The following is a 15,791-nucleotide window of genomic DNA, read 5'->3' on the forward strand; positions in this document are numbered from 1 at the left end:
TAGGTGACCAAATACTTATTTTCCACCATAATTTGCAAATAAATTCATTAAAAATCCTACAATGTGATTTTCTGGATTTTTTTTCCTCAATTTGTCTGTCATAGTTGACGTGTACCTATGATGAAAGTTACAGGCCTCTCTCATCTTTTTAAGTGGGGGAACTTGCACAATTGGTGGCTGACTAAATACTTTTTTTCCCCACTGTATGTAGATTTACCAGGAAACAGATCCATAGAGTATATAAAGAGTTTGCCAATGTTAGAGCCGTGTTGCCTCCCCTGTGAAACATTTTGAGGACTGATTTAATATTTTATCAAATATAATAATAATAATAATAATAATAATAATAATAATAATAATAATAATAATAATAAGTATCAAACCTGAACCACATTGACTGCAAGCTATGGTAGTCTCAGGTCTAAGGCTCCATCATCCTATTGATTGACACTTTATGTGGTGTCCTGTAATTTATTTTATGTTTATTTGAAGTGCGACACCTTCGGTCATTCATAAGACTCTATATCACATGATGCTGCACCTACTTTAAAGTCAGATGCCTTTGGTCAACTTTTGTACGTTTTTAAAACAATATTAAAACATTACGTTTTTCCAAAAGTTTCAAAGGGCTGTGAATAATGTAGCTTTTCCCTGAGCTGAGCGGACGAATGGCTCTTGCCTCTCTGCCTGCTGGAGGTACTGCGCGTTGGTTCCGACCTTAAAAGTAACAACAAAGAAAGTTAGCAGGTCTGTGAGGAAATGCCTTTGTCACGCCATCTGGATAAGGGCCTTTCTGTGCTGCGCCAGAGACACTCTAAATGGGGAGATGGGAAACTCTATTTGATTCAGGCTTCACCCATCTGTCAGGAGTGGCACAACGCACAACCCTGACTACATCTTAAATATGATGTTCGTACTACCTTATTCCCTGGTTCCCCATACACATTAAATACACTCCCATGTGTTACCTCAAAAACACTCTCCCAATGTCTGAAATAAATATGGTTCGTAGGGAATAATACTCAGCATGCTCTGCAATTGTCAATTTTTATATATACATGTACTGTATGTTCAGTTCAGTTAGCAGACGCTCTTATCACACCATAGTGCCCATCAGACTTCTGATACCAATGCAGGGTGAAAGGGAGCCACAAAATGGTGAACCGCTATAGAAAATGGTATAGAAAAGTATTTTGCATTTTGAAAATACAAATTACAGCTCTCGAAAGTATCTTGTTACAAAATACATTGGTGTATAGTTCAGCCCAGTGTAATACAAATAACTAAATACGTTGAAGTAATTAAAATACATATTTCAAATACATGTAACAGAAATACTGCCCATCTCTTCCACTTCTCCCAGTGTAGTGAGTGAAGAGGAGGGCTCTATTCAATCAGATCTGCTTTAGCCCACATCCGCATAGCAGTTGTTGTTTCGGCATGTCAGAGGTGGAACTGTGTAAGAGCTGTCAAATCCACAATCGGCCGGCTCCCGGCATTATACCTAAAGCGAACATTGCCATTGGCTGCACGGAGTCGCATTAAGAGAAATCCCATGCAGCCTTGTTTACACGTTGGAACACTGGAATGTGAGATGTAATCTATACCTTTATTAGGCTGATAGAAATCCTCATGATTTTGTTTCATGATTTTTGTTTGCTCCGACACTGCCACCATTTAACGCTTGATCTGATTGAATCTAAAGCCTACAGTTACGTTCAGATCCTACACTATCTGCCGCATTAGGGCTGTCTGGCTTTTAATGATATGGATTTGTGTGTGCACGTACAATGCGTGTGAGTGTTTGTACGTGCGCGCGTGTGTGTGCCTGGATGTATTATGACGGCTGACCTTTACAACTTAGAAACAAGCTGCTTAACAAATGACAACTATCGCCCAACGCTAGTGAACGCTGCCCGTTTGAACGCAACCCGTTTGGTATGCAGGCTGCCGCGTAGCTGAAGAAGACAAATTAAATGATTGAGCGGAGAATCCATAGATATTATGACCTCCAGGCCTTTGTTCTATGTTAAAATCCGTTGATTGAGCTCTGCTGCTTGTTGTCTTGGGAAAAGACCTATGCTTTAATCACTTACCCAATGGAAATATGAGATGAGGATTGATACTTCGGGGATTTGACTGTTATTGAAGACAAAGAGCTGTTGTTGCAAATATCTCTCATGAATATGTATTATTTATTATTTTCTCTGATTGTTTTCTTCTCAAGGAGACATTAGTGGAATTCTTATTGTGTTTACTCGACAGATGTAATCTGTTTTGATTCCCTAATTGTCATTAACACAATGTGACACCATCAATGAGAAACTGGTGACAATGAACACAATCTATTGTTCTGTCATTCAAACTAAGTCACTACATACCATCTTCATATTACCCCAAATTCAAGCCTAATATTTCCCCTCTTTTATCCCTGTCCACACACAAACTCACTCACTCACTCACTCACTCACTCACTCACTCACTCACTCACTCACTCACTCACTCACTTACTCTCACACACACACACACACACACACACACACACACACACACACACACAACATACACTCACTCTCACACACACACACACACTGGCGTTGTTTAATCAAAAACAAGTAATTATCGAAACTAAGAAGCAAAGACTGGTTGTGATTGGCTGACCTTGATGGAGTGATAGTTTGATTGATTGACTGACTAATTGACTCACCATGAGTCTGAGGCTAAGTTTACTTATATAGGGATCACCCTATCTCCTGGGTGATTTGGGGGTGTTCGTGTGTGTGGACTCCCTACCAGGTGGTGGTGATGGTGATGGTGGTGATGGTGGTGGTGGTGGTGGTGGTGGTGATGGTGATGGTTGATGGTGATGGTGATGGTGATGGTGGTGGTGGAGTGTGAGAGGAAGAACCAATCACCCAGGAGATAAGGTGATACCCTATAAATACGCAAACTCAGCCATTGACTCATGGTGAGTCAATCAATCAATCAATCAAACAATCTATCGAGGTCAGCCAATCACACCAGTCATTTTATCATTGGGGTAATGAGTCATGCTCTCTTGATTGAGCCTGTATATAGTAGCTGGACTGCTCTATTATAAATCTGTTAACAATCTATTAATAATCCTACATAACTAAAAGGCACAAGTGTTTCTCTGAAGCGCAGGCTGTCTTCTTCCTTAATTAGTGCAGTGGGGCCTCCCGAGTGGCACTGCGGTCTAAGGCACTGCATCGCAGTGCTAGAGGCGTCACTACAGACCCGGGTTTGATCCCGGGCTGTATCAAAACCGGCAGTGATCGGGAGTCCCATAGGGCGGCGCACAATTGGCACAGCGTAGTCCGGGTTAAGGGAGGGTTTTGCCGGGTGGGGGGTTTACTTGGCTCATCTCGCTCTAGCGACTCCTTGTGGCGGGCCGGGCGCCTGCAGGCTGACCTCGGTCGTCAGTTGAACGGTGTTTCCTCCGACACATTGGTGAGGCTGGCTTCCGGGTTAAGCGGGCGGGTGTTAAGGAGCGCGGTTTGGTGGGTCATGTTTCGGAGGACGCATGACTCGACATTCGCCTCCCAAGCCCGTTGGGGAGTTGCAGCGATGAGACAAGAATGAAAAAGGGGGGTAAAATACACACACAAAAAAAATATATATGAAATTAGTGCAGTGGGCTAAATCAGGGTCACACAGTGTTTCTGGGTAGTCTTAAACAAGTCTACTTTGAAACAAAAGTATACACCTCACACACATGGTTATGGGCTTAAAAAAAGGAGACACCTGTACCATGTCAGATATAGAGTTGAAATGTATTACATTTAGAGTTTTCATCCCAATATTACACTTTACATATATCACAGAAAACTGAAATATAATAAAACCGTTTGACATAGAAACATCGGATTTTCTGCAGTTTTTTTCCATGTTAATTAATTATGAAATTATGAAATATTTTAATAACATTCCACCCATGAGGCCACTAGAGGGTGATTTGGTCATTTCACTGCAGAGCCTACGTAGTGGTGACTCAGCCCCAAGGCCCCCAAATGGGTGCGTGGTGTGTGTGTGTGTGTGTGTGTGTGTGTGTGTGTGTGTGTGTGATTGCGTGCGTTTTGGTGTGAGTCAGTCTAGAATGAGACATTTGAGTGTAGAGAGAGCTTGACTGGGCTGTCTGTCTGTTAAAACTCAAGCCTTTTGTAAGGAGTTATGAGGTTCGATCCCTCAACACATTGCCTCCGATAAATCGCTCCAGTGATTTAAAAGCCATGTACTCTATTGTACCAACAAATGGAGTCATATCACGTCTTCACTGGGGAAATACATTACTGAGGAAATACATTACTGAGGAAGTACATTTTAAATTTTTACATTTTAGTGATTTAGCAGAGTGACTTACAGTTAGTGAGTGCATACATTTTCATACTGGCCCCCCGTGGGAATCGAACCCACAACCCTGGCTTGCAAGCGCCATGCTCTACAAACTGAGCTTCATTACTGAGTAAGTACATGAATGAGGAAATATATTACTGAGGAAATAAATTACCGGGGAAATACATTGGAACTATCAGAATCTCAGCCTTGGGGGGAATCGTTTGGGGGTGGTAAGGGGTGTCCTGACTTGTTGAGGGATCTGAGAGATTTGGGGGAGAGTTCAAAGGGTGACTGGTTCAGCGTTAACGCTCTGCAGTAAATAAGATACATCTGTGAACTCTTTATCGCCTCAGCAAAATATAGTTATGATGGACAGACAATAATATACATTCATCAGCTAGCTACGGTGTCATTTGGTGAAGGACACACTTTTTTGACAATGCTGTTTAAATTGTTAGCCTCCCTCCAGATACAGTTGAAGTTGGAAGTTTACATACACTTAGGTTGGAGTCATTAAAACTCGTTTTTCAACCACCCCAAATTTCTTGTTAACAACTACTTTGTGAATGACACAAGTCATTTTTCCAACAATTGTTTACAGACAGATTATTTCACTTATAATTCACTGTATCACAATTCCAGTGGGTCAGAAGTTTACATACATTAAGTTGACAGTGTCTTTAAACAGCTTGGAAAATTCCAGAAAATGATGTCATGGCTTTAGAAGCTTCTGATAGGCTAATTGACATCATTTGAGTCAATTGGAGGTGGTGTACCTGTGGATGTATTTCAAGGCCTACCTTCAAACCCAGTGCCTCTTTGCTTGACATCATTGAAAAATCAAAAGAACTCAGCCAAGACCTCAGAAAAAAAATGGTAGACCTCCACAAGTCTTGTTCATCCTTGGGAGCAATTTCCAAACCCCTGAAGGTACCACGATCATCTGTACAAACAATAGTACCCAAGTATAAACACCATGGGACCACGCAGCCGTCATACCGCTCAGGAAGGAGACGCGTTCTGTCTCCTAGAGATTAACGTACTTTGTTGCGAAAAGAAGGCAAATCAATCCCAGAACAACAGCAAAGCCAGACTACGGTTTGCAACTGCACATGGGGACAAAGATCGTACTTTTTGGAGAAATGTCCTCTGGTCTGATTAAACAGAAATATAACTGTTTGGCCATAATGACCATCGTTATGTTTGGAGGAAAAAGGGGGTAACTTGCAAGCCGAAGAACACCATCCCAACCGTAAAGCACGGGTGTGGAAGCATCATGCTGTGGGGGTGCTTTGCTGCAGGAGGGACTGGTGCACTTCATAAAATAGATGGCATCATGAGGAAGAAAAATTATGTGGATATATTGAAGCAACATCTCAAGACATCAGTCAGGAAGTTAAAGCTTGGTCGCAAATGGGTCTTCCAAATGGACAATGACCCCAAGCATACTTCCAAAGTTGTGGCAAAATGGCTTAAAGCCCTGACCTCAATCCTATAGAAAATGTGTGTGCAGAACTGAAAAAGCTTGTGCGATTAAGGAGGTCTACAAACCTGACTCAGTTACACCAGCTCTGTCAGGAGGAATGGGCCAAAATCCACCCAACTTATTGTGGGAAGCTTTTGGAAGGCTACCCAAAACGTTTGACCCAAGTTAAACAATTTAAAGTCAATGCTACCAAATACTAATTGAGTGTATGTAAACTTCTGAAATAAAGCTGAAATAAATCATTCTCTCTACTATTATTCTGACATTTCACATTCTTAAAATAAAGTGGTGGTCCTAACTGACCTAAAACAGGGAATTTTTACTAGGATTAAATGTTAGGAATTGTGAAAACTGAGTTTAAATGTATTTGGCTAAGGTGTACGTAAACTTCCGACTTCAACTGTAATTATTCTGTTTTCTGTTTGGATGAAAGAAGTGAGAGTGACTCTGCATTTGTTTATGCAGGCATCAGCAGCTATGAGGTGGTATTACTAGCTGTTACAGGGTGTTATTGCTCAATGACACAGGATTTCAGTTTTAGTGTGAAGAACACACCTCCAGTAACTGTTAGATTTCCCCTCAGTGTTCTTGCAGAAATTCACAGAAAAAATAACATTATTAATTAAAAAGTTATTTGAATTAAAAAGTAGCCTAATTAATTTAAAAAGTTGACAAAAACGTGGCGTACCGCAGACAGGCCTACCCCCCTCTATGTGTGGTTCACTGACCTGCTGGGGTGGATCAAGGAGCTGGAGGCTTGGGCACCTGACTTAATGCTGCCCTCAGCCGACTGGCTGGCCAGCTTCTTCAACCCTCAGTCCTTTCTTATAGCCATCATGCACATTATGGCTCGCAGATAGGATCTGGAACTATAACCAATATTATGTTAAAGGCCCAGTGCATTCAAAAACGTGATTTTCCTGTCTTTTACATATATTCCCACATAATACTGTGAAATAGTGAAAATGATGATGAAACCTTTTTAGAGTAAGAGATGTTTGAAAAGACCGCCTGAAATTTCAGCCTGTTTTGGTGGGATGGAGTTTTGGCCTGCCTGATGACATCACCAGACAGTAAATTAGTTAATAGACCAATAAGAAAGAGAGTTCCATACCTCTCTGCCAATAACAGCTAGTTTTCAGTTTTCCCCTCCCCACTCAGACCACTCCCAGACAGTCCTAGCAAAATTCTTGCTTGAGAAATGGCTCTTTGCTAAGAAGGTGTTTTTGTTTCTTTTTGACCATTTTTATTGAAAACAATCACAGTAAGGTACTTAATTTTTACCCAGAAATAATTTGATATTGAGATAAAAATGACTGCATTGGACCTTTAAAGTGAAGGAAGCAAAACCTTAACCACATGTAACATATGGATTTGCATTAGTATACACATCAAAAGTCCCAATGCAAAGTTACACCTGATTTTCCAATTTTTTCAGCTATTTCATAAAACCGATCAGAACCGATCATAATTCTGAAGTTTAAGGGATTTGTTTTTTGAAGGGTGACGTGTCATAGAGAGGTCCAGGCCAGTCAGCATATTCGCTACGATGTAAATTCTGACAGAAATATCTTCAAATGTATAACTTTAACTTAAACCAAATCGTGTGCACTCATTACTACTGGTTTCAATAACATTTTCAGCCAATTTGCAAGCAAATACTCTGTGAATTTACTGTTACAAATTTGCTTGCAAGGTTGCTAGCCCACTAGCCTGCTAACGTTATCCCTACCAGCCCTACTACATGAGCATTGCATGAGTCAGCCAGTGGCTATCAACATCGAGCTAGCTAATTTACAGCATTATAGCGAATTGAACCACATTAAAATAAACCAAAGTTTTGAAAATACACAACGCCATCTAACCATTTATCAAACATTGTTATATGCAGTTATCTTAGCCAACAAGCTAGCCAGACAGCTAATGTTAGATATTTTAGCAAGCATAGCCAGCTAGCTAACCTAGCTAACCTTCCACAGTCATTACTATTCTGACAGCACGATCGTATATAACTTTTTGCAAAGACATGCTAAACTTTGGGAATGTAGATTTTTTTAGCACTCTAGTGCAGTACAACTGTTTTTCACTGCATTGCTACCACCTTTGAAAAAATTAATGGATCGTTTTAAGTTTTTATTTTTTATATTGTATTATTCATACCAGCATTTCTTTTGAAAGTTTACACAAATACTGGTTTGTTGAAAGCTATTGTGCAGGCTATATTTAAAGAACACTTTTAATAAAATACAAATATATTTCATTGGAATTAATCAATAGAGTCTGCAAAACTGGTTGGTCGCTTGTGCTGGGCAACGGGTTTAATACAGAGTGCTGGTGACTTCATACTCAAACCACTAGTTTTTGTGGGGGACTGTGTTGCACAGCGATATGTGTGATATTATATAATCTTTTGTGAGGAAAATGCTACCTGCAAATTTCTTAATAGTACATTTTACTTGTATAGTGCTTTTCATTCCAGAGTTATCTCAAAGCTCTATGGAGGAAAAAATATATAATTATATACAATAAAAATAAAAATAGCAATAGTGGGCTAGTGCTGCTACATACAGTGGGGGAAAAAAGTATTTAGTCAGCCACCAATTGTGCAAGTTCTCCCACTTAAAAAGATGAGAGAGGCCTGTAATTTTCATCATAGGTACATGTCAACTATGACAGACAAATTGAGAAAAAAAAAATGACACAACTACACACAGAGACCTTACTTAGTATTTCCCACCCACTTTAGCTGAGACTGGTAGAAAAGTTCTCTCTAGAGCCAAATATTCTCAACATACCAGTGTCAAGATCTACCCTGGCCTTAATTATTATGATCTTTTACCATATTTTGTATTTGTTTTCCTCTTTTGTGAGCCCAAGGTAAGAAGTCACAAAGTGAGTTACTAAGTCTTTTACAAAACTGTGTTGTTACTTTAGTGAGTAAAAACTCCTGCTTCCAACTTAATATTGCCTGAAAAAGCGGGTTCAATGGAAACATAGTGTGTTTTAAATGAAATTTGATTTTTTTTTGTTGCTTTAAAATAATGTGAAAAGTACAGTTTCTCATTTCAAAAATGTGTTTTATGTGAGAATAGAATTGACCTTATACCTAAACTACCCACTGTCAATTATTGTGATAACTGTTCTCACGATACTACTCATCACCAAGTTATTGTGAAACAACATTCCATGATGTTCCCATGATCCCTCCTGTCAGGAATGAGTGGCCTCTGGACAGGATGTGTCTCCAGTGTGACATCACCAGGAAGAACAGAGAGGACTTCAGCAGGGGCCCTACGTACATGGACTGTACATGGAGGGAGCTCACTGGGACACATAGGTGGAGATGTCACCGCATAGAGGAGCCATATGGGTGACATATCGGGGATGTAAGAGTGACATAGCTAGTCGGGTTGTGTGAAGAGGCTTACAGTGCATACATGGTTACAGAGGGTAGGGTTAAAGTTACGTGTTTAATAACAGCTAATCCCAAGGATATGTGGGATACTACCACAGTATGGAATACTGTGTGTGTCAAGCCTTCTTTATATACAGTTGAAGTTGGAAGTTTACATACACCTTAGCCAAATACATTTAAACTTAGTTTTTCACAATTCCTGACATTTAGTCCTAGTAAAAAGTCCCTTTCTTAGGTCAGATAGGATCACCACTTTATTTTAAGAATGTGAAATGTCAGAATAATAGTAGAAAGAATGATTTATTTCAGCTTTTATTTCTTTCATCACATTCCCAGTGGGTCAGAAGTTTACATACACTCAATTAGTATTTGGTAGCATTGCCTTTAAATTGTTTAACTTGGGTCAAACGGTTCGGGTAGCCTTCCACAAGCTTCCCACAATAAGTTGGGTGAATTTTGGCCCATTCCTCCTGACAGAGCTGGTGTAACTGAGTCAGGTTTGTAGGCCTCCTTGCTCGCACACGCTTTTTCAGTTCTGCTCACACATTTTCTATAAGATTGAGGTCAGGGCTTTGTGATGGCCACTCCAATACCTGGACTTTGTTGTCCTTAAGCCATTTTTACACAACTTTGGAAGTATGCTTGGGGTCATTGTCCATTTGGAAGACCCATTTGCGACCAAGCTTTAATGTCCTGACTGATGTCCTGAGATGTTGCTTCAATATATCAAAATAATTTTCCTTCCTCATGATGCCATCTATTTTGTGAAGTGCACCAGTCCCTCCTGCAGCAAAGCACCCCCACAGCATGATGCTGCCTCCCCGTGCTTCACGTTTGGGATAGTGTTCTTCGGCTTTCAAGTTATCCCCTTTTTCCTCCAAACATAACAATGGTAATTATGGCCAAACAGTTCTATTTTTGTTTAATCAGACCAGAGGACATTTCTCCAAAAAGTACGATATTTGTCCCCATGTGCAGTTGCAAACCGTAGTCTAGCTTTTTTATAGCGGTTTTGGAGCAGTGGCATCTTCCTTGCTGAGCGGCCTTTCAGGTTATTTCGATATAGGACTCATTTTACTGTGGATATAGATACTTTCATACCTGTTTCCTCCAGCATCTACACAAGGTCCTTTGCTGTTGTTCTGGGATTGATTTGCCTTCTTTTCGCACCAAAGTACGTTCATCTCAAGGAGACAGAACGCGTCTCCTTCCTGAGCGGTATGACGGCTGCGTGGTCCCATGGTGTTTATACTTGCATACTATTGTTTGTACAGATGATCGTGGTACCTTCAGGGGTTTGGAAATTGCTCCCAAGGATGAACAGGACTTGTGGAGGTCTACGATTTTGTTTTATTTTCCCATGATGTCAAGCAAAGAGGCACTGAGTTTGAAGGTAGGCCTTGAAATACATCCACAGGTACACCTCCAATTGACTCAAATAATGTCAATTAGCCTATCAGAAGCTTCTAAAGCCATGACATCATTTTCTGGAATTTTCCAAGCTGGCACAGTCAGCATAGTGTATGTAAACCTCTGACTCACTGGAATTGTGATACAGTGAATTATAAGTGAAATAATCTGTCTGTAAACAATTGTTGGAAAAATTACTTGTGTCATGCACAAAGTAGATGTCCTAACCGACTTGACAAAACTATAGTTTGTTAACAAGAAATGTGTGGAGTGGTTGAAAAACGAGTTTTAATGACTCCAACCTAAGTTTATGTAAACTTCCGACTTCAACTGTACATTTTCCAGTCAAAAGTTTGGACACAGCTACTCATTCAAGGGTTTTTCTTTATTTTTACTATTTTTTACATTGTAGAATAATAGTGAAGACATCAAAACTATGAAATAACATATATGGAATCAAGTAGTAACCAAAAAACCTATTTGGTAAAAGACCAAGTCCATATTTTGGCAAGAACAGCTCAAATAAGGAAAGTGAAACAGCAGTCCATCATTACTTTAAGACATGAAGGTCAGTCAATACGGAACATTTCAATAACTTTTAAAGTTTCTTCAAGTGCAGTCGCAAAAGCCATCAAGCGCTATGATGAAACTGGCTCTCATGAGGACCGCCACAGGAATGGAAGACCCAGAGTTACCTCTGCTGCAGAGGATAAGTTCATTAGAGTTACCAGCCTCAGAAATTGCAGCCCAAAGAATTGCTTCACGGAGTGCAAGTAACAGACACATCTCAACATCAACTGTTCAGAGGAGACTTTGTGAATGTGGCCTTCATGGTCGAATTGCTGCAAAGAAACCACTACTAAAGGACACCAGTAAGAAGAAGAGACTTGCTTGGGCCAAGAAACACGAGAGACAGACAGACAGACAGACAGACAGACAGACAGACAGACAGACAGACAGACAGACAGACAGACAGACAGACAGACAGTGGGAGAGACGAGCAGCAAGGGAGATAAGCAGAAAAGCATGAAAAGTGTCCTCTCCTCTCCTCTCCTGTCTTCCTCTCCTCTCCTCTCCTCTCCTCTCCTCTCCTCTCCTCTCCTCTCCTCTCCTCTCCTCTCCTCTCCTCTCCTCTCCTCTCCTCCTCTCCTCTCCTCCTCTGCTCTGCTCTCCTCTCCACTCCTCCTCTCAGCCCTGAGCTAGCGCTGTGCCAGTGTAGTGACAGTGTGTAACGGCGTGTGAATGGGAGTTTGAGCAGCATCCCTCCATCTGGAGCTCGGCCCCACCGCTGCAGCTGTACAAGTCAAAGATTTATGATAAACCAGCTCATCTATATGTATATATGTATATATATACAAAGGTACTTATTCAGGGGGATGTGAACATCAAAGATGGGTTTTTTATAGAGTAACACACTCTACGTATATAATAGATATCTAGAGATTTTAGTGGTTGGTTTGTGTTTTCAGTACTGTAAGTTATTAATAAGATCTACTCTTGCTACACCTAAACCTTTATTATCTCTGAATGGTGATGGTTGCTGTTATCTTTTTATATGTATATAAACCCCATACAGTTTAAAAAGATAAAACTCTTAATTAGTCATGAATTGAAATGAGATGGGACGGCGTATTTTACGACCCCTCATTAATACTATTTACCTAAATAGACCAGTGGAGGCTTCTCAGAGGAGGAAGGGGAGGACCATCCTCCTAAATGAATTTCATATTTTTTTATTTATTATACAACATTTTAAAAGTTATCCTTTTTAGATAAAACTATACTAAATATAATCACGTCACCAAACAATTGATTAAAACCCACTATTTTGAAATGAAGGTATACAGTAGCCTCAACAGCATTCTGTAGGGTAGCACCATGGTGTAGCCGGAGGACAGCTATCTTCGGTCCTCCTCTGGGTACATTGACTTCAATACAAAACATAGGAGGCTCTTGGTTCTCACCCCCTTCCATAGACTTACACAGTAGTTATGACAACTTCCGGAGGACATCCTCCAACCTATCAGAGCTCTTTTAGCATGAACTGGCATGTTGTCCACCCAATCAAAGGATCAGATAATGAATCTAGTACTGAAAGCATAAGCTACAGCTAACTAGCACTGCAGTGCATAAAGTGTGGTGAGTAGTTGACTCAAAGAACGAGAAAGACAATAATTTAACAGTTTTGAACAAATTTATTTATTTCAAAATGAAGGAGAAGGAAGACAGAAATAGAGAGAGAGATCTCGTCATTTTTTATCAATTTCAGTTTCACTTACTTAGCTAGCAAAAGCAGCTAGCTAGTTTAGCCTACTCAAACACCCTGCTCAAACAGAGCGATGCTATGTTAGCTAGCTGGCTATGACTATCCAACACAACACTGGAACTCTTCCAAGTCAAGGTAAGCTTTTGGTTTTACTAATTTATTGCCACCGTGGCCTGCCGGTGTAAGTGCTAAACTGCTTACTGACTATACACCGTAATGTTACTGCATGATTGTAGCAGATTTACTAATGTGTTAATTATATTAGCTATGTTGACTATGACGTTACTTTAGCTAATATGGTGACAACGATGTAGGCTGTGTGTAGCGGTTATGATATGGTTTGGCTTGGAAAAGTTTTTTCGCCTGGTCACGAAGGGAAAAGGTGAGAGGAGGAGAGCGCATAGATGTGAGAAGGAATAAAACGTGGCTGCTATTAAGTGAACTGTGTTTATGTGTGATCAGAGGTGTATTCATTCCGCAAATTCTGTTGAAAAACATTTCTTAAATGGAAGCAAACGGAACAAAACGGGGATAAACATACCTGAATTTGTCCAATAGAAACTTTCTTTTGCAACTGTTGGACTAATGATTACACCCTGTATCAGCTAGATGCAGGCAAAAGTTTGCAAGGCAGTATTGAATGTGTTACTGTCTGTCCATGTTTCACTGTCTGTCACCTCAAAGTTTTCTCTCAACCTGTGTGCACCTACGTTGTAAACTTTCATTCATAGGCTAGGTTGTAGCAACCTCATGATGGGTATAGGGAACATTTGAGTATCATGTAGTAGCCTAAACCTATGGATGTTACATTGAACTGGGTGAATGGAATATGAATGACAGTCATCTAATATAATGTAATAGAAATAAGGCCATGCTCATAAAAAAAATAAAAAGTGTCCTCCCTCATCTTATCCGGCACCAACCGCCACTGAAATAGACATATACCTATCAGCGTTGAAAAGTTTTACGACTGACTGCCGACTAGGACTGTAATTCAGACAGCCGTCACAAAGTGGCTTCGTCTCTTCGTCCTCTGAGCTTCTTCTCCAAAGTCATCAGGATTTACATTTGTTTCCTGGAGTCAGCGAGCGTCGTGGTGGAATTTCTCTCTCCCGGACACTAAGTGGAGGGGGGAGTAATTAGTGAGGCGGACCGCTCTGTTTCCTGTTTGAGCGTGTTTGGAGATAGTTCTGAAGGCAGGAGAGGAGAGGACAGGACAACTTCAGACTCAGACTAACAGTGACTTTCACACACTGTTCAAGGGTAACCCAAATATTAAGCCCTCAGAAGAGTCCTCCCCTAAAGTGTCCTTCTGCCAACTCAGTCGGATTAATTAAATTAAATGTGCTGTAGTGTTTAAGAAGGATTTAATTCAGTTAGACATTTACATTTTTGTCATTTAGCAAACGCTCTTATCCAGAGCGACTTACAGTTAGTGAGTGCATACATTTTCATACTTTTCCGTACTTTTTAGACCAAATACAACCTTCAGGGAACAACATTTTCATAATATTCCTATTGTTTGTCCCAAGGGCACCTACACTGAAGAAAAGTACACTAAATTGGGACTAGGGTGTCATTTGAGACAAACCTTGTCATGTCCTCTCTCCCTGTCCACTCAGGCTGGTGTGACGGTGGATGCCCTTCTGAAGGAGCTGACCCCCCACCATGCCCGTCATCTTCATCTGAGCCATCTCCGTGGACAAGCAGGAAGTGAGTAAAGTCTACCAGTGTCCCGTCTACAAGACCCAAAAGGGTTCTACCTGCAATCAAAAAGGGTTCTTCAAAGGTTCTTCTATGGGGACAGCCGAAAAACCCTTTAAGGTTCTAAATAGCACCTTTATTTCTGAGAGTGTACCTACGTACGGACCTTCAACCTCAAGACCAAAGAGAACACCTACAAGTGGACCCTAGCTGGAGTGGCTCTGTTTCTGCAGATCTTAATGCAAGTTGTATCTTATATTTAGAAAAATATATAGTTTATGTAGATCCAAAGTTCTAAACATACTGTGACCAATAATCTTGCCAGCCAGTTTCAGGATGTAGTCGATTTGACGGACCTTTTTCTTTGCACATAAACATTAAACTAACTAGCTAACTGTCCAGCACACTTATCAGAAAGTCTTTAAATGTTTTTGTTGTTACTATTCAAGTTGAGTTCTAGTTTGATCTCACCTGTCGAAATCAGGAAATGTTCCTGTCAAAATGAGGACATTGTGAAAATACATATTGATTTTGTCTAAATCCTATCCTACCTACCTGAAGATAAACCCTGCACCAAATACATATCTTTGTCCTGTATTAATTAAATCAGTATAATATTGTATTAAAAAACATGTTATAGGCCTACTCTGGCTCTTAGTTTTTAAACACCAATTTTGTAGAATAAAGACTTTAATATTGAACCATTGAAGCGTGCAGTGAGGTGTTTGGTGTTCACTGCTTTGCTCCTCCATTTCCAACATCTGCTCTAATCTGCTGTCGCTTCCTCCAGTTTCAAAGCAGTCTTCTCTTCCAACACAGGCTTCATCTAAATGGCATATTATTATTATTATTATTATTATTATTATTATCTCTCCTCCCCCCTCCAGTTCCATCCTTTCTTATCCACTAACCACCTCCCTCCTCTCTCTGAGTTTAAATAACTTTCCCAACTATAAAGCTCATTCTGCAGTCTTACAGATACTGTATACCCTTCCATTGCACCCAGGCGTGTACAGACTACACACACACACACACACACACACACACACACCATAAAATGGTCATATATGAAGGTCCAGTGAAGAACAGACAAGGGATGCATTTTATGATGGAGGTGCATAAGTTATGATACCTCAGCTGGGATTTTATTTGTT

This window comes from Coregonus clupeaformis, chromosome 1 (genome assembly GCF_020615455.1).
Source record: "Coregonus clupeaformis isolate EN_2021a chromosome 1, ASM2061545v1, whole genome shotgun sequence".
Lineage (NCBI taxonomy): Eukaryota > Metazoa > Chordata > Actinopteri > Salmoniformes > Salmonidae > Coregonus > Coregonus clupeaformis.